The 11085-nt window shown below is 37.8% G+C and overlaps 1 pseudogene; it reads left to right on the top strand.

The window, feature by feature from the left end:
• Positions 1 to 6078: 6078 nt before the first annotated feature.
• The window catches only part of LOC102839023, a 19044-nt pseudogene continuing 14037 nt past the window's right edge, over positions 6079 to 11085 (top strand).

Below are 11085 nucleotides of genomic sequence, written 5' to 3'. Positions count from 1 at the left end.
ACATTTAAGACAAAAAAGAAAACGAGATATCACCAGAATATATCAAGAATTTAACAAAGTGCAAAGGATTTAGCAGAATAATATAGTTAAATAACTATTACAAACCTAACTATAATCTGTATGTTTATTTCCTTGGGCAGATGTCAGTATGATGCTTATTGCTATGTGTGATTTCATGATTTGGGAATCTCTCTGATAGTAGCAAAAAATCATTATCCATTATGTCTTCAGTACTTCACTACTGTCTGGCAATTTAATATTTAGCTTAACTAGTTTAAACTGAAATGGCTTTCAATTGCACAATTTCCTGTGTGAGCTTGAGTAGACTGCAATTTTTAAATTCCATAGGCTGTAATATATAAGATAGTATCATTCCAAGTAGGGAGACTGATTTACCAAATAAATATCACTTAAGAGAAAAAGTGAAGAAATAACCTTGGGCTTGGAAATTTAAGACATGGAATGTCTATTCATAATATAACAAAATAAGATAATAGCGGCAACTACAAAACAAAACACTAATTTATTTTAAAATATTTATTTAAATGAACTATTTGGCTTCATTAGACAACTTTCAGAGAATATTGTAGAATCGAATAGCAATGTTCCTACATCAAAGCTTAAAGATATGATATTTACTCAGTTGATTACTTATATATTTAAACTTTTGTTCCTTTATTTACATATAAATAATTATTTATTTATTTGTTAATAAATTGAATTATTTGTCAGTTTGTCATACTGTGGTGGTTTTCGTGTTGCTGTAATTCTGGAAGCTATGCCAAGGGTATTTTAAATGCAGGCTGGTCACCCATCATAGACAAGTTTCAGTTGAGATTCCAGATGAAGACGAACTAGGAAGAAAGAGAGATGGACTAGTCATTGATAACCTTATGAATAGCAGTGGAAAACTGCCAGCACCAGAATATGTTGAAAACAGCAGAATATTATCAGATATAGTGCCAGAAGATGAGTCTCTCAGGTTAGAATTCACTCAAAATACAACTGGGGAAGAGCTGCCTCCTCAAAGTAGATTGACTGACCGTGATTATGTAAATGGAGTAAAGCCTTCAGCATCTTCATTTGCTGATAGGACACAACTTAACATGAAGAGAAACAGCTGTAAACATTCATTGATAATCAGAACATGGAAGGTACAAAGTATGAATCTAGAAAAATTGGAAATTGTCAAAAATGAAATGGAATGCATAAACATCAATATCTTAGGCATTAACGAGCTGAAATGGGCTTGTCCTGGTCATTTTGAATCTGAAAATCACATGGTTTACTGTGTCAGGAATAACAAATTAATCAGAAATGACATCACATTCACCATCAAAAAGAACATATCAATATTTGTCTTGAAGTACAATGTTGTCTGTGATAGGATAATATTCACACACCTACACAGAAGACCAGTTAATACCACTATTTATTTATGCATCAACCATTAAAGCAAGTTATGATTAAATTGAAGAATTCTATCAATTTCTTCGGTCTTAAATTGATCAAACATATCATCAAAATACATGTTTGTGATAGGAATGCAAAGGTTAGAAGCAAAGAGGAAGGATCAATAGTTGGAAAATATGGCCTTGGTGATAGAAACAATGCTGGAGAACACATGATAGAATTTTGCAAGACCAAGTACTTCTTCATTGCGAATATCTTTTTAAACATTATAAAAGATGACTCCACACATGGACTTCATCAGATGGAATACATAGAAATAAAATTAACTACATCTATGGAAAGATACAGTGGAAAAATTCCATATCATCAGGCAAAACAAGGCTAGGGACAGACTATGGAACCGACCATCAAACTCAGGCTAAAGCTGAAGAAAATGGAAGCAAGTCCACAAGAGCCAAAATATGACCTTGAATGGATCCCACCTGAATTTAGAGATCACTTGAGGAACAAATTTGATGCATTAAAAACTAATGAACGAAGACCAGAAGAGTCGTGGGATGACCTCAAGAACATCATACAGGAAGAAAGTAAAAGATCATTAAGAAGAAAAGGAAAAAGGATAAGACCAAAATGGATGTCACAAGAGACTGAAACTTGCTCTCCAGCTCAGAGATGCTACAGCAAATGGAAGAAATGAGATGCAAAAAGAGCTGAACAGAATATTTTAAAGGTCACCTAGAAAAGAAAAAGTCAAATATTATAACGAAATGTGCAAACACCTGGAGTTTGAAAACTAAAAGTGAAGAACATGCTCAGCACTTATCAAGCTGAAGAAACTGAAGAAAATTTCAAGCTTTGACTTGTGGCACTGTGGGTTAATGCGCCAGACTGCAAAGCCGTTTGAACTGCAAGATGGGCAGTTCAAGCTCACCAACTGCTCCTTGGAAACCTTATACAGGGTCGCTATGGGTGGGAACTGACTCAATGGCACTTAGCAACAACAATGGGGGAAATATTGAATGATGCAGAAAGCATCAAAAGAAGATGAAGGGAATACATCAAGTCACTGTACTAAAAATAAATGATTGAAGTTCAACCATTTTTACAGGTAGCATGTGATCAACAGTTAATGATACTGAACAAAGAAGTTCAAGGTGCATTGAAGGCAGTGGCAAAGAACAAGTCACCAGAAACTGATGGAATACAAATTGAAATCTTTCAACAAACTGATGTAGAACTGGAGGCACTCACTCATCTCTGCTAAGAAATTTGGAAGACAACTAACTACCTAACCAATTGACAGGAAGAGATCCATATCTGTGCTCATTCCAAAGAGAGGTGACACAACACAATGTGAAAATCATTGAATAACATCATTAATATCACATGGAAGTAAATTTTTGCTAAAGATAATTTAAAAATATGGCTGCAACCATATATTGACAAAAACCTACAGAGGTTCAAGCCAGATTCAGAAGAGGATGAGGAACGAAGGATATCATTGTTGACATCATATGGATCTTGGCTGAAAGCAGATAATGCCAAAATGATGATTACTTGCTCTTTATTGCCTATGCAAAGGCTTTTGATTGTGTGGATCATGACAAGCTATGGACACTATTGCAGAGCATAAGTATTTCGGAACACTTAGCTGTGCTCCAGAACACTTAGTTGTGCTCATGAAGAACCTGTACATAGACCAAGAAGCATTTGCTTGAAGAGTGCAAGGAAATACTGAATAATTTAAATTTAGGAAAAGGGTGTGTCAAGTTTGCATTATTTCATCATACTTATTCAATCAGTATACTGAGCAAATAATCCAAGAAACTGGATTATATAAAGAAAAATGTGGCATCAGGATTAAAAGAAGACTCATCAACAACCTGTGATATGCAAATGATATGCAAATTATTTATAGAAAGGGAAGTAAACCTAAAATACTTACTGATGAAGATCAAAGACCACAGCTGTCAATATGGGTTACACCTCAATGCAAAACAAACAAACAAACAAACAAAATCCCCTTCACTGGACCAATAAATAACATCCATATAAATGGAGAAAAGGTTGAAGTTGTCAAAGACTTCATTTTGCTTAGATCAACACTCATGGATGCAATAGTTTAGAAATCAAATGATGTACTGCGTTAGGCAAATCAGTTGCACAAGTCCTCTTTAAAATGTTGAAGAACAAAGATGCCAGTTTGAGGTCTAAATTGTGCCTGATGCAAGCCTTGGTATTTTCAATAACCTCATATGCATGTAAAGGTTGAATAGTGAATTAGGAAGACCCTAGAAGAATTGACGCAATTGTGTTATGCTGTTAGAAGGGAATATTAAAAGTACCATGGACTGTCAAAAAAGAATAAATATATTCGTTTGACAACAAAGCAAAAATTCCTGGAACTAGGTAATTGAAATTAAAATGAGATTAATAGCAATGAATTGTATCAGTTTTCTAGAATCTAAGTTAGTGGAATTATAAAATAAATACCTTCTTCTTGCTGTTGTTAAGTATTTTCCAGTTGATTCTGTCTCATAGAGACCCTGTAGAGGGTTTCTAAGGAGCTGCTGATGGGTTTGAACCTCCAGCCTTATGGTTTACAGTCCAGTGCTTTTCCTAGAATGCCAAACTACAGGGGATATTTTTATAATTTGATAATCAATACTATGAATTTCCTTTTACTAAATATATTTGCAGACATGAACTTTGATAACAGCATACAAAGATATAGCAGTACTATAATGAAGCCTGTTGTAGCACTGTGGGATAAAGCACTAGACTGCAAGGTCAGGTTGAACCATAAGATCAGCAGTTCAAACTCATCAGCCACTCCTTGGAAACTCTGTACAGGGTTGCTATAAGCTGGAACCCACTTGGCAGCACTTAACAACAATACTGCTAACCGCAAGGACAATAGTTCAAATTTACCAGTAACTCAGTGAGAAAGATGAGACTTTCTACTCCCATAAAGATTTATAGCCTTGGAAACCCTATAAACGGTTTTTGTGAGTATGCGTTGAAACAGTATAAATACTAAAATATGGTAGGCTATTCATTTTCTTTCATAGAACCCATAGACATTTTGAAATTGAGGGATAGTATTTAAGTAAAATAGTATGTGTGTGTCTCTTCATCATCTCTTGACTTTGCATATCATCTTTGGGGATATAATCTTTACCATAACCATATTTTTAGAAAACATTGGTTCTTTCCAAATTTTTCTCTTCATTACTTCATAGTTATCAGATTTCCCCAATATAATGAATTTCCTCCACATTTAAATAAATAGCTGTGAGAACTGTGTGTTGACACTTCTGCTATATATCCAGTGTACACGAATAAGTAGCTTTCACTGCATACTTCACTGTTACCTCACATGTCAAAATGAGTCAGCAAAAAAGAGCTATTCTGCTACCAAAATGGTACCACTGATAAGTAAAAAATACAAAACATTAGCCTGTATGAATGTAGAGTACATGTGGAGCACAAATGGGTAAGCAACTGACTTAGCCAAAAGATTTGTAGTTCAAGTTCTCTCAGAAGTGTCTGGGAATACAGAACTGACAATATGCTTCAAAAGATCATGGCTTTGAAACCCTGATGTAATGGTTCTGCTCGGCCAGCACACATGGAGTGGTCATAAATCAGAATTGACTTGAAGGCAAGTACAACAATGCATCAACTTAGGAAGAGGAGAAAGTTTGTAATTGATGCCTTTTCTTCTGTGTTTCTTAAGCCATAAATCTTTGCCCAGAGTCAACTTGATATTAGATTTTTACTGCATTGAAAACCTTTAATAGGATTTTTAATCAACTTTTTTTATACTTTCCAACACATTCTGATTTAAAATGAAATAAATGAAATTACATTCTCTTTATTTCCTAGATATTCCATATATTTTCATTCAGACTTAATGAAACAAAAGTTTGAAAACTTTATATCATTAATTATTTTGCTATCATTAACCCCCAGGAAAGTTAGAATTTTCTACTTAAAAAAATATTAATACAAACCCAACATTTCCCAAATGAATTATATTTTATGTTGCTTTTGTAAACTGAGCCAGTCATAGGAGTTTTTCTTTTATCTAATAGCATTATCATAAGGATTTTTTTCATAGGAAAGGTAACGTCTGATTAAAACTTTATAAAAGATCATGGATAGAGAGTGGATTTAGCCTAAGGAGCACCTACTAGCTCAAGAATAGTATAGGTTAATCTGTACAACTCTATTCTTGCATGGCTTCTATAGAAAATAGACTGTGTTGTCTCTTTTTAAAAGACCATGTGCTACAGTGTCACAATTCTTTACAGCAACTCTCATATTAGAGATAAAATTAAACATAAGCCTGTCAGATCATTTCTTATACTTGCCCTTATTTATTTCTGCTTCTTCAGGCTGAACAAGGGGCGATTCCACCCAATAACACAGAGACCAGGGTGTCTCAGTTTCCAGCAAAGTTTCCTCTTACTCAACCTCTGATCCCATCCAACAAAGTAGGAATTTAAATACATGTAGTTCTTGATCTTAAAGTGTCACTGTCGCTCTTTGCGGAAGACACCGTAGCTGCTGCAGGTTGCCTTGTTCGGCCGCTGCGGTTACTGACTCACTGCTGTTCGCTGTCTCTGAGGAGCAAGTTGGTTAGGAAGCCACGCCGCTGCTATGGCTTTTATGGACATCAGAAAGACGCCCATAGAACCAGAGGTGGCCAGCCACTGGATTAGAATTATTGTAACCAGCTGCAGTGTGAAGTCGCAGGACAAAGTGGGTGCTGACTTGATTAGAGGTGAAAAGGACAAGAACCTGAAAGTGAAAGGCCCAGTTAGGATGCCTACCAAGATTCTGAGAACTACAAGGAAGACTCCGTGTGGTGAAGGTTCTAAGACCTGAAACCGCTTCCAGATGAAAATCCACAAGCGACTCATTGACTTGCATGGTCCTTCTGTGATTGTTAAGTAGATCACTTCCATCTGTATTGAACCTGGAGTAGAAGCTGAAGTCATCATTGCAGACGCTAGTTGTTGTTGTTATGTGCTGTGGAGTCGGTTCCGACTCATAGCGACCCTGTACAGGGTTTCTGAGGCTGTAAATCTTTACGGGAGCAGAAAGCCTTATTTTTCTCCTGTGGAACAGCTGGTAATTTCGAACTGCTGACCTTAAGATTTTCAGTCCGATTTGTAACCACTACGCTATCAGAGCTCCTTAACTATCCATTGGTTTAAAAAAAAAAAAAGAGTCCCTGTCGCATTTAAGACCAATAGCATTAGAGGGACTACTCTGGTAAGAGCTATGCCATCAGTGTAAATACATCACCATCTGGACAGAAACAAGTGAGAGAACACTTATAACTTTTATAACTTGGAGAAGCTGCAAATATTTTACAAAGGATATGGTATTTGGGTAAGGCTCGAAATGTGACTTGTTGTTAAATGCCATCCAGTCAGTTCCAACTCAAACCCTGTATAAGATTTACAATCACCAGCCGGTGAGTTTGAACCACCGACCTTGCAGTTCAAACCGACCTTGCGGTCCAGTGCTTATCCTACAGCGCCACGCTAGGACTCCTGAAGACAACCAGTTGTTGGTGTTGTGTGCTGTTGAGTCGGTTCCGACCATAGTGATCCTACATAGGGTTTCTGAGCAGGGGCGGGTGAGTTTGAAGCACCAACTTTTCCGTTCAAACCAACTTTGAGATCGAATGTGTATCCTATGGCGCCAAACCAGGACTTCTAAAGATGACCAAGGATATATTAGTTAGTGAAAATTTGAATATAAAATTATCTGCAAAACACAAAAAGACAATGAAACATTAATAAAAATGGTGAACATGAACAAAACTGACTGTAAAAAAAAGAAAATAAAAACACTGTTTCATCAGAAATATGTAGGTGAAGAATATTAAGTCATTGGCAGTGGTTAAGAATAAAATTGAAAATGTTGATATCTGAAAGCCATGATAAGGAGTTGAACACTATTTTCACTAATGAAGAATTAGTGAAAGCTGTATGAAGATTAGATTGTCTTCACCAAGTTTGTGTTTTAAAAAGACAGTAGCAAGCAATAGTTTGGAGAATGGATTAAATGAGCAAGATTGCATGTGTTTAACAGTAGGAACACAAATTAAAAGTCTAAAATAAATTATATCGGATACATATGTTAACAGCCTGCAATATGGGAATAGAAATATAGAATAGGAATGGATTCAAGAATTATGTTGGTGTAAAAATAATACTTAAGGTTACCTGTAAAGGGAAATTAAGGAGATTTCTTAAGCTTCAGACATAACACTGCTTGGCGGATAGTGATGCTAAGGACAGAGTAACTCAGTACTTTACCTACCTAGATGTCTTTCAAAAATTAAAATCTCTTGGCAGATCAGAACTTTCCCTAAATTTCCCCTAGTCATCTTTTTTATTTTTTTATTTTTTTAAAGCTGTAGTGATCCTGAAAAATCATCCATTGAAAACCCTGTGGAGCACAGTTCTGCTCTGATACACGTGGGGTCACCATGAGTTGGAATCAACTTGACGGCAACTGGTTTTTTTTTAGTTTTTATTGTGAATTATGTGGGTTTACATGGGAGAACATCAGTTTTACATTCATCCTATGGTATTTTGTTTCATTGCAATGATTAAATCCCCTCCATGCATCATCAAATAACCAAAGGATATACCCCATAGGCCCGCCCCACCCCAACTGTCAGCACACAGCCCCTCTCCTCCCTGAGTCCCATGTCCCCAGCCACTCCATTTGTCCACATCTTCATCTCTGTCTCCATTCCTGGCGTCACTGCCTCTCTGGGTAGGGTCCCGCATTCTTCTTTTTTCACTTGATCGTCCCAGGGACCTCCGCTCCTGGGCTGCAAAATCAATCACTCCCCTCCTTTTGTCAAAAAACATCTGCCTCTACATTTCCTACCCTCACAGTCAGTCCTGATGGCAATTATTCACTATTGTACCAAAAGAGTCTTATTTCCATTTCCTTGCGCCAGCACAGTCCCGACAGATTGGTAATCATTCAGTGGAGGTTCTACCTACCCTTGCCCCATCTGGAACTAGGCTTCCTCTTGAAAGTTTGTAAGCCAGTCACTTCTTACCTATATAGTCCCCCCCGCTTTCCCCTCCCCACCCATTTTGGGTAACCAAAGTCTAAGTACCCAATCCGTGTCAACCCTGTGTAACAAGGGGGTGGAAGTGATCCTTGCTGTAAAGATTTGTTCCCTCCCTTTTTAATGAGGCTGTCTACTCCCATAAGGATTTACACCCTCGGAAACCCTGTACAGGGTCGCTATGGGTCGAAACCAACTCGAAGGCACTTAACAACAACAACAACAACTATACATATAAGTAAAGTTCATCAAATTGTAGTGGGTTACTCTTTTTTATTTATTTTTTTTCTTCCCTATTTTTTCTTCTAGTAGAGTTCTGATCATCCAGCCGTCGAAGCCAAGTCAAGTGGGTACTATCTGCAAGTATGTATGTTCTTGTGCATGTCCCCTCACTTCATATTAGCTGGATGCTTCACTCTCCATTGTAGTCCTCTGTAGCCATGTCACTGCCTCTGGGCCCAAGAGTCCCCAGGTCTTGCCATACAGCTGGCCATCCAGGTCTCTACCCACAATCACAGGGGTCTATTGAATGTGGTTGGACTTAGCTCCCAAATTCATTGCTATTTTAACCCCTCATCTTCTTATCGGTGACCAATGTGGTCACCAGCCAGACTACACACCTGCTTGTGTATTCCCCTTGAGTCTTAGTCTTGGAAGAGAGTTTGCTATGAGGGGACCCAACCATTTACCTTGATGGCTCCTGGGCGAACAGCTTACTTGTTCTTGTAGCAATCAATCATACTGCCGTTATTGTTTCTGATTTTTCCTGCTGGTCTTTCTTCACGAAGTATCTTCTGTTCTTCTAGCCGCTCCAGGCTGGTCTACCCATCCTTTCCAGTGGAAATTTCCCACCTCAGACAATTCTGGATGGGATTCTGGTTTCCACCTTTGGCCTTATGTAATACACAAGCTACACAGAAGGTGTCTTTCACTGGGCAATTTCTAGCCCCCTTTAAGGTATTCCAATCAGTTATAGACTGAAGACGGGCTTACAAGCTTTCTATTGTGATGTTTTTGGCTATTCCTTCCCCCCACCTCAAGTGTCTATTTCAAATTGGTTGTTGTTAAGTGCCATTGAGTCGGTTCCGACCCATAGCGACCCTGTACAGGGTTTCCGAGGGTGTAAATCTTTATGGGAGTAGAAAGCCTCATGTTTCTCCCGCGGAGCGGCTGGTAGTTTCAAACCGCTGACCTTAAGGTTCACAGCCCGATTCGTAACCACTACGCTACAAAGGAAACCAAGATTCAAAAGACAGCCAAGCATCTTAACATTATTCCCCTCATTTGCCTTTCAAATCATGCCTCAATCACTGTATCCGAAGCACTGTTATTCCAAGGTTGTGCATACATCATCATTTACCTCTGTCCCACTTAGCCAATGCAAACCTGCCTGTCCTCCCATCTGCCTTATTTTTCTATTCCTCTCCCCTTTCTTCTATATTGCCCACCACTCCCCCAGCACCCAAGCTTTCCTGTGTTTATTCCCTACCCTGTGCTCTATCTTCCCCTCCCTCCCTCCCCTCTTCTCATCCCATATATCCCTGTGATCAGCAATTATATATATAGTTTTGTTTTTTCCCCTTTTGGGAGGATTATTTTTCTTAGTCATTTACAGTAATGGTCTTATGCAGTATTTCTCCTTTTGTGACTGATTAATTCACTCAGCATGATATCATCAAGTTCATCCATGTTATGCAGTGGCTTGCAGCTTCCTTTTTGTTCTTCAAGGTAGCATAATATTCCATTGTGTGTATGTACCACAGTTTGTTTATCCATTCTTCAATTGATGGGCATTTAGGCTAGCTTCATCTTTTGCTACTGTAAATAGTGCTGCTATGAACATTGGTGTGCATATATCCACTCGTGTTATGACTTGTATTTCTTGTGGGTAAATACCAAGTAGAGGAATTGCTGGATCATAAGGCATTTCTATTTCCAACCTTCTGAGGAAGTGCCATATTGTTTTCCAGAGTGGTTGGACCTTATTGCAATCCCACCAACAATGTAGGAGGGTCCCAGTCTCTCTGTGCCAAAATTTATTGTCCTCTACTTTTTTGATCTTTGCTGTTATTGCTGGTGTGAGAGGAATCTCCTTGTTGTTTTGATTTGCATTTTGCTGATGGTTAGTGACTGTGAAGGTTTATTCATACGTTTGTTGGCTGGCTGGATCTCATCCTTGGTGAAGTGTCTGTTCATGTCCTGTGCCCATTTTTTAATTGGGTTTTTTGTCTTTTTCTTTTAGAAGTGTTGTAGTTTCCTATATATTTTAGAAATGAGTCCCTCATATGATGTGTTGTTGCAAAATATTTTTTACATTCTGTGGGTTCCCTTTTTACTCCTCTGGTGAAGTCTTTTGATGCACGTAAGTTTTTAATTTTTAGTATGTCCCAATCATCTATTTTGTCTACTTTTGCTTGTGTAATTTCAAAATGTGTATGCCCTGAATTAGAGCCCTCACATTTGTCCCTATTTTTTCATTGATGACCTTCATAATTTTGGGATTCACATTTAAGTCTTTAATCCATGTTGAGTTCATTGTTGTATAGGCCGTGAGATAAAGG

This window comes from Chrysochloris asiatica, unplaced genomic scaffold, assembly GCF_000296735.1.
Source record: "Chrysochloris asiatica unplaced genomic scaffold, ChrAsi1.0 scaffold00012, whole genome shotgun sequence".
NCBI classification, from domain to species: domain Eukaryota; kingdom Metazoa; phylum Chordata; class Mammalia; order Afrosoricida; family Chrysochloridae; genus Chrysochloris; species Chrysochloris asiatica.
The sequence above is the reverse complement of the archived record's forward strand: the minus strand, read 5'-3'. Positions and strand labels throughout refer to the sequence as shown.